The 18,245-nt window shown below is 45.7% G+C and overlaps 1 protein-coding gene and 1 long non-coding RNA gene across 2 annotated transcripts in view; one reads left to right on the top strand and one right to left on the bottom strand.

Annotated features, from left to right (window-relative positions):
- The window catches only part of LOC135366342 (uncharacterized), a 315,008-nt gene that overhangs the window by 143,309 nt on the left and 153,454 nt on the right, over positions 1–18,245 (top strand). The gene's annotated exons all lie outside the window — the stretch shown is intronic.
- Positions 1,739–2,561, bottom strand: LOC135365819 (uncharacterized). Its single transcript, XR_010413935.1, has 3 exons — positions 2,509–2,561; positions 2,219–2,356; positions 1,739–2,094 (listed from the first exon to the last, which is right to left on the bottom strand). It is a non-coding gene; the product is annotated as an uncharacterized LOC135365819 (long non-coding RNA).

Below are 18,245 nucleotides of genomic sequence, written 5' to 3'. Positions count from 1 at the left end.
TGGAATTGCTTAGGAGTGCCTCGCAAATTCAGCGTATATCGTATTCTGCTGTCCAAGTAGAAGTGATTTTCCCTGTTCGATTTGTGTAGCCCTAATCTGTGCTTTGTTTACGCAGAGACAATGCAGTTGTGTTTATGTTATATCATGCAGTAATTTTCTGATTGCGGAAATGGATGTGGCATTTCACAATATGTCAGAGTAAGCTCCGGTCTATCCAGCCATAGCTCTTCGAGCAAAAGTGCGCTTGCTTTTTTCTCCTTCCACTGCTTTTACTCTGAAGCAAGCCGCTTGGCAAAGCTGAATTAACGAGAAGTGGGTTGTTTGTTTGCTTGTGGGTGGTTTGAATATCGACGAGGCCAACGAATTCATCACAAACACCGTAATACATGCTGCTTCACAATTCATACCCAAAGCGTCGTCCTCCCTGCCCAAGCTCTCAAAGCCTTGGTGGAACGACGGCTGTAAACGGACACGCAAGGACCAATAAATGGAATGGGCTCGTTTGTGTCGGTACCCGACAGTTGACAACATGATCGAATACAAAAGGAAGCGTGCTGCAGCCAAGCACAACTCGTGGACGGAGTTCGTGAGTATGTTAAACTCCTGGACTCCAGCGAAAGTTGTGCGGGCCCGTATAAGTAAGATCTCCGGGAAATACAAAGGGTTTACTGTGTCTTTCACAGAATGGCGTTCCCTGTGCGTCCTTGGAGGAACAGGCTAGTCTTTTACAGCCAGTCTTTTCTGTCACACAAAACCACTGCTGAAAAACGCACCATTAAGCAACCTAAACACGATACCGCACCTTACATTCTCCCCGCAGTTGAACTTGAGAGAGCTTTACAGGCAACAAAGAACACTGCACCTGGCCCTGACGGCATACATTATGATATGGTACGGCATTTAACACCCCAACAAATTTTGCTCAATTTTTTCAATTGTGGGTGGAGATGGGGAACTCTTCCTATGTCCTGGAAGCTAGCCGATGTGGTTCCCGTTCCAGGGAAAGACCCGTCTGCTGCTATTAGTTACCGTCCCATTGCATTAACCAGCTGCCTTGGGTTGGGAACACCTTTGAGCGCATGATAAATACAAGGCTTTTATGTGCTTTGGAAGAGGCAGGCGTCTTTGACAAGCACCAGAGTGATTTTCGATTCGCCCAAGCACCCAGGACAACCTACTCCACCTCGACTCACAAATCAGAGAGGCTTTTTTTCGCGGGCAGTTCTGCGTATCACTGTTTTTGGATCTCGAAAAGGCGTACGATACCACATGGCGTTTTGGGATTCTGCAAGATCTACACGCATGTGGTATCACAGGGTGCATGTACAGGTGCATTGAGAACTTCCTCAGGGATAGAAAGTTTCGTGTCCGTCTGGGCTCAACTTTATCTAACGTCTTTGTACAAGAGTACGGGGTTCCATAGGGGTCTGTGCCGAGCGTTACGCTATTCGTTGTGAAAATGAACACGATAGCGAGGGCCATTCCACCTTGCGTCCAGTATTGCCTTTACGTGGACGATCTCCAGGTTTCCTACACAGCATCAAGTCTAAGTTTGTGCCCACTACACTCTTAGCCCGGTTACTTCTAGTAAAGGTAAAAAAATTGCAATATTGTTACCTGTACACTGGATGGGTACAGCGTTACCTCTGCCGGGGTTACCACTCTAAAAGTAACCAGATGCATCGTGCATTTAGAAGTAACACCGTTCCCGGGGCTCCGGGGCTGCACCCGCCCGTTCCTCGCGTCCGTGCATGCATGCAGCAAATTGCATGCAGGCACACACGAAACACGACACGGGTGACATACCAAAATACAATGACCATGGGCTTTCCTGGGCACGTATTTTATTGTGAATATCAGGAAAACACAACCCAGCATTGGCAACGTAAGATAACGAAGATATCGTTTCTCAATGTGGTGGCATATGTGAGACTATGTAGAATGAACACAGCTCCAAAGGGGCTTTGATGTGTTCACAGAATCGCGTGAAATATTGTGTTGTAAAATTGCAGGGGCGGCATGCATGCATACGGACCTTGTCCTCATTCTTGCTTGTTGCTGTGGGGACGGTGCCGCTTTCACCACCATAAATATCTAAAATGGAATGGGCACTCCTTATTTATCGTTCTCACGTTGTTTGGGTACATCATTAATAGCAAAAGCAGATCTTAATTACACTTGTGCAAGCACGAGTAATGAATGCAAAAAATTTAAATACCTGATATGTTGGAAGACTCGGTGTTCGGTATCGTAGCGTCGTTTGCCGAAAACGGGGGATTTTCCAATTCACGAGCTTCCATATTTGTACATGTAGCGGCAGGGATGAAACCAGCCACAGTATGGAGTTCACATTGAACTTCCTCAAGGCAAGGTGTAATGCAGCATAATTGTGAGGCCAGCGGTACATGCACATAAAAAGAAGAGAGTACTGAAATGTTAACTTCCAACAAACACAGATGGCAAAATATTTTGTGGATGGCAGGTCGTTATATGTAAGAAAATAAATACCATGGAAAACGTCACAGCTATGCCCTGTTTCCTCCTGTGGCTGCAAGTTCACGTCCTGAACATGTTCTTCACCACCTAAGGGAAATCAGTCGACATTAGTTTGCAGGCCTTTGACATATTAATTACCACCAGCCCACCCGCTCCTCCACTGCCTGACTCATCGAGATGGGGATTTAGGTTGCCTGGTAGATAAATTCATCTGAATGTAATTCAGTAGCAGCAGCGATCGATTTCTTATTTTTTAACAGTTTACTGACTAGTCGGTGTTATTGACTGATTGATTGTCTTGACTTTCTTCATTGGTATAATTCGCGAGGTGCTATCTAGTGCTCAGTTGTACTAGCAAACCACTGATAACAACCAATTAAGGCATCAATGTGGGCAACCATTCCGGTCAATTAACCACATCGACCAATCACAGTGGCTCAAGTCATCAGTCGACCCATTCACTACGAAGTCAGTGAAATTTAGGAAGGCAATCAGCCAGAAAATGACTGAGTTAATTCATCAACCAGCCAGTAAGATGACGAAATAACCTGTCATTGACAACACGACCCTGAACAAATCAAAGTCAAGCCGTATCAAGAAGTAAAGAAAATACTAATCGCCCCCCCACACACACCTGGGCATAAAGAAACGCAATCATAAAATTACTGTAGTGGTCAATCAGTTGCCTATTCATGAGGAATTCCATATCGCGCATCGTTTCATTAGTGAGTCGACTATAGGCTTTAGTTTTTTAGCAATTAGCCCATACACCAAAATCGATCAAGTCCGTCAGAAAAAAAAAACGAAATGAAAAATATAACCCCACGATAAGAGAACTAAATACTTCTCAGAACAATGTACTACGAAAAATTCAGTTTCTCTTCGTTGTAATTGCTACGACACACAGACTATAGCGCTTATCACTCTTCTTCAACGCTGAATGGAAACAATTTGCTCGTAGTTAAATTTCATTACACAAAACCCAATGTCAAAATGTATCTATAGGTATCATATACCTTTCAGCGTATGAAGGATGCTGGGACAAGAAGGCGACACGGAGAGATACAAAGTAAAGTCGATGTAGAGAGCAAAGCTGGCAAGAGAAAGCAGAATGCGCTAAGGCCGAGAATTGACACTGCGACCAACAGCTTACATATGCGCAGACAGCATATCATGTATGACTTACCATACGACAGGAACCAACAGCGAATCTACTTAGAATGATCATGGTGAAATACGCACTTACCTATTTCACGTATCCTGTTATGTGAAACCGGGCTGTGCGCACAGTATTCATATTTTAGATGACGACTGCCGGACTCCACTGTGTATTTCTTGCAGTCCTCGCACTCTTTGCATCTGCCTCTCGGCACTCCCCAGAAGTCCTTGTTTGTAAACGCCATTTGAAAGCAGTTCACAACACATCTACAACCACGAGCGTGATTTAACTTGTCAGCCACAGAGGCGTCACATTTCAAGAGATGCAACCGACAAAACACGAGGACGCGATGTAGTGTCCCTTCTCGTGTGATACTGTAATCTGTTGCCAGATAAGCGACCAAAAGCGATCAAAAGCGGCTGTGATTGTTTGTAAACGCATTACGACGTAGAAGTAACGGACTCCCACTAGAAGTAACACGTACAAGTAACCAGGAGAAGACAGGGGTTTTCCCCACAGGTTACCTCTGCCCCAGCTCTTCGAGACCCAATTTACTTCTAAAATCCGCAATTTCCTGTGTTACCTCTTCCTTTGAGCCGATGTTACTTCTAAATATACGTAACAACGGTCTAAAAGTTACAATAGAAGTAACTCAGGTAAGAGTGTACCAGTTTGTGCCGAGCAAAAATTTCTGGGGGTGGTGTTCGACAGGAAGCTATCTTTTGTGCCACACATAAACTACGTAAAACAGAATTGCCTGAAGTCCTCCAACATACTCAAAGTTTTATCCCATCGATCGTGGGGAGCCGACAAAGTCACACTGTGCGGGCCTACGACTCGGTTGTGCGATCAGTAATTGTGTACGGGAGTGTTGTGTATGGCACTGTCTCGGCACTGTCTTCGGCATTGAAGGTGTTGGACCCCATCCGCCATGAAGGCATCCGACCCGCCACCGGTGCCTTCCGGACGTCCCATGAGAAGAGTTTCTATGTTGAGGACAATGAAAGGTCATTCTGATATAGACGGCGACAATTTGAACATGTGAAGGCTGTGCTAACGTACAGGTGCCAGGACGATGACCCAGTTGTCAACTGTAGTGTGAACCTCGCTTTGCGCTTTGGAGCGACTCTTTTTTGCAAAGCCCTCTGTTGTAGCCTCTTTTCCGCTTCGTGTGCAGGCGGCAAATTCCAGTGTGGGATTCAGTCCCTTTGACGTTCCCCTGCACCAGGCAGTCCTCGATGCAGCGTCTTGGCAGCGACACGTACTGCAATCCAACTTAAAAATGTTTCACAAAAAATCCATTACACACACTGTCATTCTCCAGGAATTCCTGGAGATTCACCATGATTTCGGGGACCACCACGCCATCTACACTGATGGGACCAAAGTAAGCAATGGTGTGGTGGCCGTTGCCCTTGAAGGTGATTCTATTATGATGGCACGCTTGAACGCGAACGCCACAGTTTTCACCGCAGAGCTTTACGCGATTCTCCTGGCACTGCAGCGCATTAAACGAAATAACCTTCAAAACTCAGTTATTTACTCCGATTCGCTAAGCTCTGTGCGTGCGCTGCTTTCATGCTCTGACAGCAAGAATCACCTCGTCAAGCCAGTACGGCCGCTTGCGACTCAACTTTGTTCCCGAGGCCTTTCGCTCTGTCTCTGCTGGATTCCCAGCCACACTGGGATTCCGGCGAATGAACGAGCCTACCGTGAGGCTCGGCGAGTGCTGGCACAAGCACAGTCAACTCTATGGACTACCCTACTAAGACATCCTGCCAGTATTAAAGCGAGCTGTCTACGCACAGTGGCAGCAGGAGTGGGACATGGAAGAAAATAACAAGCTACACGTCACACAGCCACACCTTTCCTCCCCGCACCGGACTGAACACATCACCGGATCCTCCTAAGTTCTTTACGCTAAATTGCGGATTGGACACACATGGCTCACGCATCACCAACTACTCATTTCTCTTTTATTCATATATAAAATCCGAGACAAATGCATGGAGGTGGCCAAAAAGCAGTGCAAGACTGCTTGACTAGGGCACGCCTCCGTGTAACAGCTCAATGTATCAGTCAGCAAAGGAAACTCTGACACCAAAATTGACAATGAACAACGAATCACCAATACAACAACAATCAATCAACAAGAACAAATCAGAGAATTCTAATAACAAGAGGGAACATGACAAAATAAATACAGCAAATGACTCAGTTTGCATGGGTACGCTAATTGCAAGAAAAAGATGCTAGATTACGAACATAGCCCTGAGCGCAACTTGTGACAAGTAGTCAATTCTGATTCCTTTTTTGTGTATTGATTAAGAAGGACGGCGATAATGTAAGTAATGGACGGATCGTCTAATTTGTACGAGACCATGGAACTGTTAGACGCTGTGTCTGCCGCGTAGAGCATGAATTATATTGCTGTATGTTAAGGAGTAATAGGATTAAGCGTTATTCTGTCTTACGGCGCGAACGTAAGTCTTGAGGAGTATACAGATAATATACAGCATACAGAAATACGGAATAGCTCCAGAATATCCCTGTCAATTAGCATTAATTTGAGTAAATTAGGCACGCTCTTCAGATTGGTGGGGTAAAAAAGTGACCTTTACTTGGCAAGTATTCGACTGGCAAATATTCGGCTCGCAAAATACATAATTAAACTTACGTTACACGACATTCACATCGGGAGTTGGTAAAAACCCAGTAAGAGCAAACGCCGTTGACCGCATGACTCTAGGTGTTGTAGATGGGTAGAAATCCAGCGAACCGGTAGAGATGTAGGAAGGGAGTTGCCTCAGGACAGAAACCGCCGATATTTCGAACAGAGACTGTTCTTCTTCTGGGCACCGTCCTCATCATTGGCATGGTATTTAAAGGGTTAGGTGTGACGTGTTTAAAGGTTCATGCGAATTGTGGGTCAACATCCCCGAGGGAAGAAAGGGTCCGTACGGGCTTCTACGGCCGGAGTGAATGGCCGCTTTGTTAGAGTGTGGAGGGGATTATGTGAACGTAGTGATCTAGGCTCCAGACCGGTTACAGAAAAATGGGGGGTTCACGGACACGTGGACGAAACGGGACAACAGGCAAGAATTTGCAAGCATAGCGAAAGATAAGGAGGTCAGTGGTTACGTGGGGAAAATTCCAGAACCAGCACAGGTTCTTTTTTTTTTAATATTAGTAATACAAAGTTGTGGCATGCAATAAAGAAAGCAGAAAGCAGTGGCCATGCAGAACATAACAGATGATAATGGAGATAGAAGGGAAAAGCATATTTTATTTGTGAAGTGTTTCTAGGGTGCCTTGTGATTTATTGATACCGGATGGGTGAAGAGCGTTGAACTTGTATATGAGATAAGACTCCCTATCACGTCTCTCACGTGTGGATCTAAACCCGGTTTCTAGAATATATAGTTTAATGTTGTCAAAATTGTGACCAGGGACGTTAAAGTGTTCGGAGACTGTTTTGGGGAGTTTGTTGGACGTGTCGGTTCTGTGTCCGGTAAGGCGGTTGTTCATTTGTTGGTCGGTTTCACCGATGTATTGCATAGAGCAGTCACCGCATTCAATGCAGTATATGACATTGGAGCTTGTGCATGTGAATGCGTGGTTAACGGGTAGGGTGTAATTGCTCGCAGTGCTTTTAATGGAGTTAGCGTGTTGAACGTGCTTGCATGTTTTGCAGCGCGGGAGGTTGCAGGGTCGTGTTCCCGTGTACGGGGTGCTCGTTTTGCTGATTTTGGCATTGACCAAGGAGTCTGCTAGGTTTTTTGCGCGTCGGTATTTCACCTGTATGGGATGGGTGAATATATTGCTAAGTCGGTCACTGCTTTGGAGGAGGGGCTCGTGCTTCTGTAGAATGGCTTTATTGTTTGGAAGTGCGTTGGAATATCTTGTGATGAAGCTTATTTGGCACGCGTCGGGATTTTTTCGGTTTTCCATAACCTAGTTTCGATCGTGTGTGAGTGCCTTGCGACGGAATTCGGTTAGGAGGGAGTCTGGATAGTCCCTTTGGGCAAGTGTATTGCAGAGTTCGTCAAGCTTCTCAGCGTAATCTGTGTCGTTTGAACAAATTCTGCGTAGTCTAGTCTTACACTTTGCCCATTAGGAATTCCAACCTTACAGTGATGCGAGTGTTGACTCTTGAAGTGAAGGTATTGTTGTTTGTCAGTTGGCTTTTTGTACAGGGTTGTGGTGAGGTGGCCGTTGTCTAGTGATATTGCGGTGTCGAGGAAGTTAATTAAGTGAGTTGACTGTTGTGATGTGAACTTTATGTTGCTATGCGCGGTGTTCAGTAGATCAACGAACTTTAGAAATTCATGTTCCCCGTGTTCCCATATTATCAGTATATCATCGATGTATCGGATGTACACAGTGGGTTTTAATGAGAGGGCGCTGAGAACTTTGTTTTCTAAGAACCCCATGAAGATATTTGCGTATGCGGGTGCAACAGGTGTGCCCATACTTGTACCGTGTACTTGTAGGTAGTATTCGCCATTGAACTCGAAGTAGTTCAGTTTAAGGACCAAGTCCATTAGAACGAGTATGGTTTCCGTGTCTTTTCTGATGTTTGTGGTAGAAAGGGTATTGCAGAGGGCTGTGATTCCGTCGTTGTGTGGGATGTTAGTATACAGTGATGTCACATCAAGCGTGGCTAGTATTGTGTCCCTACCAAATGTACGAGTGTTGTTTATATCTCTGATTATTCTGAGGAGGTGGGGTGTGTCTTGTACATGCGATGGCAGTGTTGTCGGAATATGGTTTAAATAGTGGTCCAGGAATTTCGATAGTCTTTCTGTTGGTGTGTTGTTATTAGATATAATTGGCCTGCCGGGGATGTCAGCCGTATAGAGCTCGTTGGCGTGTACCTTGTGGATTTTGGGCAGTAAATAGAAACGACCTGCGCCTGTGTTTGATGGGGTGAGATATCTGAGGTTATCACGTGTGATCAGCTTTCGTTCGTGGAGGTCCTGTATGGTATGGGTTATTAGCGCCGTGTTCTCCTTTGTTGGGTCATGGTCCAGTTTGAGGTAGCGTTGCCTATGTTGAGTTGCCTGTTGAGTTGCCTATGAGCTTCAGAAATATATTTATCTGTGGGCCAGATGACGATACTCCCACCCTTATCTGCGGGCTTGATAATGATATCATCTCTGTCACCTAGCGCTTTGATGATGTCACGCTGTGTTTTAGTGAGGTTGTGACCACGCGAGCTTTGGTAAATACCGCGAAGGATGTCTTTGCTTACATGTTTAATGTACAGGTCTAATGCGGGTTCTCGGCCGTTATTTGGTGTCCAGGTTGATGGTAGTCGGAGGTCGTTGTTGTTTTCTTGTGTTGTATCAGCGAAGAATTCTCTGAGGCGTAGCCGTCTCGCAAAGTCTGATATGTCTTTGTGGATTTCGTATTCGTTAACAGAATTGAGTGTAGGGCAGAATGTTAACCCCCTAGAGAGGACTTGTAGTTCGTCGCTGGTTAGTGAGCGTGATATATCTATCACGGTGCTGGCGTCAGCGTTTTCTCGGGGTGGCTCAGCGATGTTGCGGAGAGTTGTGGTTGTGGTGCTGGAAATGATTTGTTCGGCTGCTGCGTGTGTTGTGTTAGTGAGTCCGGTATCCGTGTCGTTGTTGGAATTAGGTTTTCCGAGTTTTGAGTGTTCCTTGTTAGCTAGCTCGCGGTTGAGTTGTTGAATGTGTAGTTCGAGAGTGTTTGCCTCCGCGTCGGTGAGACTGATATTGTTTATATGGGCCTGGATCGTAGCGAGTTGCGCGTGGCACTGTTTCTTTAATATTTCTAGAAGCGTACGGGCTGTGTTGCTAAGGGCTGATGCCCACTCTAGATCTAGTTCAGGTGTCAGTTTTCCTAATGCAGGAACTGTTTTAGGGGTGACGCCTTTAGGTATTGTGTTGTGAGCCAGGTGGTGGGTGTAGATCCGTAGATGATGTAGGTATCGGCTACGTTTCTCCATGAGTTTTCGCGTTCGTAGAAAGTTCGTTGACTGCATGGTAGGCTGGTGATTAGGTAGTCAACGGTGTCTTCTGCGTGATGTGCGCGTGTGTCGTGTCTGTGGGGTCGGTGGCTGTGGGGACAGTGGCTGTGGAGACTCGCTGTGTTCCTCGATGTCATCTGTCTGTGTTTGCGTGCTTGTGGTCTTCCGTGTCACAGTTTGCGTGAACTTTGTGTGTGTGCGGGTTGTGTTTGGAGTGTTGTCGTTTGCCGCGTGTGTATGCGTGGGCGCAGTGGTCGTTGTGGTCCCCTTTGATGCCATCGTGTGTCTGGCGTGTTTGCGGTGCTGGCACTTAAAGTGTGAGCTGGTTGAGGATGTTGTGTTTGAGCGTTTGTCAGTGCAGGACGGCATCTATGAACCATTAGGTGTTTGATGTTGTGTGCCATAGCTCGTACGCCTGCATGGTTTGGGTGGATGCCGTCCCGAGCGAGATGTGCTTCAGCGTGGTATTCGAAAGCTGCGTGTGTGATAACCATAACGTTGGTGTGTGCCTGACGCATGTGGATGAGGTGGTTGTTGACAGCGTGCGCCTTCCTGTTGAACTCGTTTAGCCATGTGTCCTGGTGTATGTATGCTCGGTGTTTGTTCTGTCTTCGGGGAAGTCTTCTGTCTTCTGTCTTCGGGGGTTTGTTCTGTCTTCCTCAACCAGCCCACACTTTAAGTGCCAGCACCGCAAACACGCCAGAACACACGATGGCATCAAAGGGGACCACAACGACCACTGCGCCCACGCATACACACGCGGCAAACGACAACACTCCAAACACAACCCGCACACACACAAAGTTCACGCAAGCTGCGACACGGAAGACCACAAGCACGCAAACACAGACAGATGACATCGAGGAACACAGCGAGTCTCCACAGCCACTGTCCCCACAGACACCGGCCCCACAGACACGACGCACGCGCACATCACGCAGAAGACACCGTTGACTACCACCACCAGCCTACCATGCAGTCAACGAACTTTCTACGAACACGAAAACTCATGGAGAAACGTAGCCGATACCTACATCATCTACGGATCTACACCCACCACCTGGCTCACAACACAGTACCTAAAGGCCTCACCCCTAAAACAGTTCCTGCATTAGGAAAACTGACACCTGAACTACACTCTTAAAAAAAGGGTGTCCTTTAACTCCTTTTTTGCCACATATATAACACCCTTTTGGAGAGTACAATTACGCTCAGGCCGTATTGCTGACCGTCTGGCAGGAAGATAATGACAGTATGTACTTACGGCTGTAACCGTTAAGGCCGTAAGTGCGCCCGTCTAACAGGGGTATTATATATGTGGCAAGGAAAGGAGTTAAAGTACACCCTTTTTTTTAAGAGTGTAGAGCTAGAGTGGGCATCAGCCCTTAGCAACACAGCCCGTACGCTTCTAGAAATATTAAAGAAACAGTGCCACGCGCAACTCGCTACGATCCAGGGGTCGGATTCACAAACGCGATCGTAAGTTACGCTAAGATGCGCTAAGACGTCGTAGCCTGCGACGCGCGTACGACGGCGTCCTAAGCGCGATTCACAAAGCTATCGCAGTGGAGAGGGTACGCGCTTTGACGACGAAGAGGAAGTTGCTCGCTTCCTGTCACGTGCACCTCGGAGAGAAACAGCCAAAGGGTGCGAGACTATGTTTTCGCTATGGTAACGTTGACGAAAATTTGTAATCGCACCAATAAGAGTCGTCCCATTAGAAGAGGACGAAGTTGTTCGTCCCCAAATGTTTTGTTACTGCACGTGCTCTCGGTCTTTCGGTAGCCATAATGGATGCCATGCAATCACAGGCGAAGCGCGTTCGATGACACACCAAATATATTCCCAGTATGTTTTGTAAGCGGTGTGTGGCACTCTGTTTTGCAGCTTTTATGGCTTCTTTTGCCTTTCTTGCAGACAATTTCGAGGGGTGTTGGGGGTGTCTTAGCGCGGTGTAGGGGATGCTTGAAAAATCCCTGCGTCCCCGATTTTACGGAGCACAAAGTTGAAGCATTTGTTGAAGGTTACCAAGCAAAAACGTGCCTCAGTGTCACTTCGGGGATGGTCTCGAAGGTTCTGTGGCAAAGTGCAATGCGTTGGTGCGTATTACGGAGTCTTTGTTTGGCGTCTCCAAATGCACCGCTGCCAATTAACGCCGCCATCTTTCTTCGTAAGACTGCTCGGGAGCTCTCGCAGGATTCCGCCGTAAGCTGCGAAGATTTTGCGACGCGCGCCCTTCGTGAATCTACACTTCGTCGTAACTTTCCTGTACGACGGAGTTACGACAGATTCCGTCGCACGAGCTCTTTGTGAATCCGACCCCTGGCCCATATAAACAATATCAGTCTCACCGACGCGGAGGCAAACACTCTCGAACTACACATTCAGCAACTCAACCGCGAGCTAGCTAACAAGGAACACTCAAAACTCGGAAAACCTAATTCCAACAACGACACGGACACCGGACACACTAACACAACACACGCAGCAGCCGAACAAATCATTTCCAACACCACAACCACAACTCTCCACAACATCGCTGAGCCACCCCGAGGAAACGCTGACGCCAGCACCGTGATAGATATATCACGCTCACTAACCAGCGACGAACTACAAGTCCTCTCTAGGGGGTTAACATTCTGCCCTACACTCAATTCTGTTAACGAATACGAAATCCACAAAGACATATCAGACTTTGCGAGACGGCTACGCCTTAGAGAATTATTCGCTGATACAACACAAGAAAACAACAACGACCTCCGACTACCATCAACCTGGACACCAAATCACGACCGAGAACCCGCATTAGACCTGTACATTAAACAAGTAAGCAAAGACATCCTTCGTGGTATTTACCAAAGCTCGCGTGGTCACAACCTCATTAAAACACAGCGTGACATCATCAAAGCGCTAGCTGACAGAGATGATATCATTATCAAGCCCGCAGATAAGGGTGGGAGTATCGTCATCTGACCCACAGATAAATATATTTCTGAAGCTCATAGGCAACTCAACAATACGCAACACTACCTCAAACTGGACCATGACCCAACAAAGGAGTACACGGCGCTAATAACCCATACCATACAGGACCTCCACGAACGAAAGCTCATCACACGTGATGACCTCAGATGTCTCACCCCATCAAACACAGGCGCAGGCCGTTTCTATTTACTGCCCAAAATCCACAAGGTACACGCCAACGAGCTCTATACGGCTGACATCCCCGGCAGGCCAATTATATCTAATAACAACACACCAACAGAAAGACTCTCCAAATTCCTGGACCACTATTTAAACCATATTCCGACAACACTGCCATCGCATGTACAAGACACACCCCACCTCCTCAGAATAATCAGAGATATAAACAACACACGTACATTTGGTAGGGACACAATACTAGCCACGCTTGATGTGACATCACTGTATACTAACATCCCACACAACGACGGAATCACAGCCCTCTGCAATACCCTTTCTACAACAAACATCAGAAAAGACACGGAAACCATACTCGTTCTAATGGACTTGGTCCTTAAACTGAACTACTTCGAGTTCAATGGCGAATACTACCTACAAGTACACGGTACAAGTATGGGCACACCTGTTGCACCCACATACGCAAATATCTTCATGGGGTTCTTAGAAAACAAAGTTCTCAGCGCCCTCTCATTAAAACCCACTGTGTACATCCGATACATCGATGATATACTGATAATATGGGAACACGGGGAACATGAATTTCAAAAGTTCGTTGATCTACTGAACACCGCGCATAGCAACATAAAGTTCACATCACAACAGTCAACTCACTTAATTAACTTCCTCGACACCGCAATATCACTAGACAACGGCCACCTCACCACAACCCTGTACAAAAAGCCAACTGACAGACAACAATACCTTCACTTCAAGAGTCAACACTCGCATCACTGTAAGGTTGGAATTCCTAATGGGCAAAGTGTAAGACTAGACTACGCAGAATTTGTTCAAACGACACAGATTACGCTGAGAAGCTTGACGAACTCTGCAATACACTTGCCCAAAGGGACTATCCAGACTCCCTCCTAACCGAATTCCGTCGCAAGGCACTCACACTCGATCGAAATGAGGTTCTGGAAAACCGAAAAAATCCTGACGCGTGCCAAATAAGCTTCATCACAAGATATTCCAACGCACTTCCAAACATCTAAGCCATTCTACAGAAGCACGAGCCCCTCCTCCAAAGCAGTGACCGACTTAGCAATATATTCACCTATCCTATACAGGAGACATACCGACGCGCAAAAAACCTAGCAGACTCCTTGGTCAATGCCAAAACCAGCAAAACGAGCACCCCGTACACGGGAACACGACCCTGCAACCTCCCGCGCTGCAAAACATGCAAGCACGTTCAACACGCTAACTCCATTAAAAGCACTGCGAGCAATTACACCCTACCCGTTAACCACGCATTCACATGCACAAGCTCCAATGTCATATACTGCGTTGAATGCGGTGACTGCTCTATGCAATACATCGGTGAAACCGGCCAACAAATGAACAACCGCCTTACCGGACACAGAACCGACACGTCCAACAAACTCCCCAAAGCAGTCTCCGAACACTTTAACGTTCCTGGTCACAATTTTGACAACATTAAACTATATATTCTAGAAACCGGGTTTAGATCCACACGTGAGAGACGTGATAGGGAGTCTTATCTCATATACAAGTTCAACGCCCTTCACCCGTCCGGTATCAACAAATCACAAGGCACCCTAGAAACACTTCACAAATAAAATATGTTTTTCCCTTCTATCTCCATTATCATCTGTTATGTTCTGCATGGCCAGTGCTTTCTGCTTTCTTTATTGCATGCCACAACTTTGTATTACCAATATTTAAAAAAATAAAAAAAAACCCTTTGCTGGTTCTGGAATTTTCCCCACGTAACCACTGACCTCCTTATCTTTCGCTATGCTTGCAAATTCTTGCCTGTTGTCCCGTTTCGTCCACGTGTCCGTGAACCCCCCATTTTTCTGTAACCGGTCTGGAGCCTAGATCACTACGTTCACATAATCCCCTCCACACTCTGACAAAGCGGCCATTCACTCCGGCCGTAGAAGCCCGTAAGGACCCTTTCTTCCCTCGGGGCTGTTGACCCACAATTCGCATGAACCTTTAAACACGTCACACCTAACCCTTTAAATACCATGCCAATGATGAGGACGGTGCCCAGAAGAAGAACAGTCTGTGTTCGAAATATCGGCGGCTTCTGTCCTGAGGCAACTCCCTTTCTAGGTGGTGTAGTTTTTTGTTATAATTCAATGACACGTTTTCTGGGACACCCTGTAAAGGGATAAAAGTGTAACGCTTTCATTATACTAAGATCAACGAAACGATCAGCAGTATGATGATCAAAAGGTACCGCGGCTATGGATCTGACTGTTCGTTTCTGCAGGATAAAGACACTGTTAATGTTCCTCTGAGAAGTGGTACCACATACAAGAAGACAATAGCGTAAATGAGACACTATGGGGGAATTGTAAATAATCATTTTGGCATATTTTGGTAGGAGGAAGCGATACGTGCCTAAAATGCATATAACTTTAGCTATTTTCCGCTTAATGTAGTTTACATGGTCATTCCAAGTTAGGTTTCCCAAGGAGAACACACCAAGAATCTTAACCGCTTTCACTATTTCGACAATATCGCTACCCAAGTGAATGGACATTAGAATGAATACTGGCTTGTTTTGTGGGATATACGGTACTGCTTTGGTTTTATTTACGCTTATGCTCAAGCCACCTTTTGAGCCGCCTCAGCCCACCTTTTGATTCCGGAAAGAGCCGTGTTTGCTTGCACAGTAATATTTGCACTGTTCTTGTCTGTAATGAATAAAGTGGTGTCGTCAGCATATATAAAAAAAAATTCCAACTCGTGATGCGTTAACGGTGTCATTTATATATGTATGTTAAAGAGAAACGGTCCCAGTACGCTGCCTTGGGGCAAACCTGCCGAAATTGATAGCATTCCCGAGCGGCAGTTATTATTTTCTACATATTGATACCTATCACCTAGGTATGATTTCAAGAAAGTAAGCGCCGTACCTCGCACACCGTAACTTTCCAATTTGTGTAGTAATATGGTCAGATCTTGCTCAGAGGTAAGGATCCGCCAGTTTTCGTGCAGTGCCGTGACAGCTTAACAGTCTTGCACGTACTGGTAAACTGCCCTCACTTCGATGTCATTTCACCACATTCTACCGATATCATTTCCAACTCCACCTAGCCCTTATACTGAGTGACACTCCTCTTGTGCCGTTTGATAATGCTGTCCAGTTTTTGACCATGCGTGGCTTACTTAGTCAGATGTAGATGTTCAGCATTCCCTCGCTTTTAGCCTTTGTCACCTACCTCCTGATGTCAATCCCATCCTGGATCATCTCATCCAGCTTTTAACTGCCACACTCACTTGTCCTTTCTCTTCCCTCTTCACGAGCCACGTGGCCTCTAAAGATGCACCGCAACGTTGTATTGGTTGTATCGTCGTCAACAATGGAAAGTGTCTGTTGGGTGCGTGGCGCTGCAATTATATTTACGTCAGTTGCAGTTATTTGTTGGCAATCTGACAACAAAGCAACTGCGTTGTGGAGTGCGACTGCGATATTTGGAAGCCGTCTGTCTTTGTTGCTTGATTTGTTTGCACGAGTTACTGTACAAGACTGGGTAGTGTAATGTTTTGTTGTACTGTGTTTCAACTCTTGTTCTTCGTTATCATTACTATTATAATTACTATCTGCATTTCGTGGTCTACAGACGGGACGGGCTGGTTGTATTTCCTTCCGGTGAAGGACTTGTTGTTTGCCTAAGAATATGTTTCACGTAAGAACTTGCGTTTTATGAAGTATTCATTGTTGAGCACGTCGTAAATCTGAACAGTTAGCATCAACAACAACCATGCCTACCGCAACTCAACTGCAGCGTATTCTGTAAGAGTATTCTGCACATCATATTTATTTCTTTTTGTTGTTTAACAAATTTATTGTTCAACCACGTTTCTAATATTATTGATACGTCCATAACCCCTTGACTGAGACCACCGCTCGGGACACCCACCCCGGGACACCAGCTCGCATGCTTCATTGCCACCTTATGCTATTGTGTTATATAGGCTTGAAGTCACCAGTTGAGGTACCTGGAAAGAAGCAAGAGGCTCCAGTAGTCACATACCATGCCAGTAGTGATAGATATAGGACCTGGTAACAATGGGCCGCTCAGGTTACATGCGACACGCACACGTACGATAAGATATCTCAGAAAACAATAAAAATCATGTATCGATAGTACTTAAATAGATGGGTTCTCAAGTTTCAGTAACATGCGCCGCCAGGATAAGGTAACGGTTAACTCAGGCAAACAATGGGAACTCACGTGTCCATAGTGTTTGATAGGCACCTGGATGCACATTTAATGACATTTAATAACACGCAATGACATGTAATAACATGCAAATGACATGTAATAACACGCAAATGACATGTAATAACAAGCAGTAACATCCGATTACATTTAATAGCATTCTTCCGATCGGGTTTACGTCACGATCAGTCCGTCATCTAGGTTGGTTGCCGCGTCAGAGCGCCAGGTGGTTTTGAGACGTTTTAGACGCCAAGCTTGGTTGCTCCACGTGTAGTTCTGGTTTCAGTTTCGAATTCCTAGGTGTTGCCAGATGCCCTCTGGTTTCAAGCTTCTGACCGTCTCTAATTTCGGTTTTCGAACCACAGCACGCTAGTTTCTCTGTGACAACGTCAGCGCAGGTTTTTGAATGGTTGCCAGATGTCCCCCTAGTTTCAAGCTTTTGACCGTCTGTACTTTCGGTTTCGATTTGACAAAAAAAAATGGATGCCGCCTCACAGCATGATTTTCTTCCCATGCCACTTTGATAAGTACACTCAAATAATGATGTATGTCAGAGACCAGACAACACTGTATATATTCCTTTTTATTTAAGCACATTATTTTTCTACTCTTTTATTCAACTAACGAAAGATATGTTACAAATTACCAGAGTCTTGCTTGAGTCTTGCTACAGAGTGTTGCTACAGAGTTGCTACAGAGTCTTGCTGCAGAGTCTTGCTACAGAAGCAATCTGCAAAAACAAAGGAAAAACGAAACATCCTGTGAATGCTTTTCTCAATCAGAACAAAGTCTAGGATGACTCAAATCTCGATCAGGTGCCACGCAACAACAACAAGCAGCATTACCAAAGAATCGGTTAACGTTTTCCGCTTTCCGATATGCCTCCGATACTGTGTCATACATTTGCACTGGAGTACGACGTTTGGATTTGTCACACGGTAAAGTAAATAACCCCGTGACAACAATCACTATAAAATAGAGGTGTTCTATACACACGCATTTCCAAACTTGTGTTGCGCATTGCGACAACAGCAAACAACGAGTCGAGAAAAATTGCATGACCACGTATTGTGGTTACCAGCTGTGATGGTTTCGAAATAAAAATAACAAAAATGGCATAATGACAAGGGGTATACTCACATCCTTTCAAAAGTTGCGTCGTCGATGAAGGTCTGATCGGTCTCAGTCG

Source organism: Ornithodoros turicata, chromosome 8 (genome assembly GCF_037126465.1).
Source record: "Ornithodoros turicata isolate Travis chromosome 8, ASM3712646v1, whole genome shotgun sequence".
Taxonomy (NCBI): Eukaryota; Metazoa; Arthropoda; class Arachnida; order Ixodida; family Argasidae; genus Ornithodoros; species Ornithodoros turicata.
The sequence above is the reverse complement of the archived record's forward strand: the minus strand, read 5'-3'. Positions and strand labels throughout refer to the sequence as shown.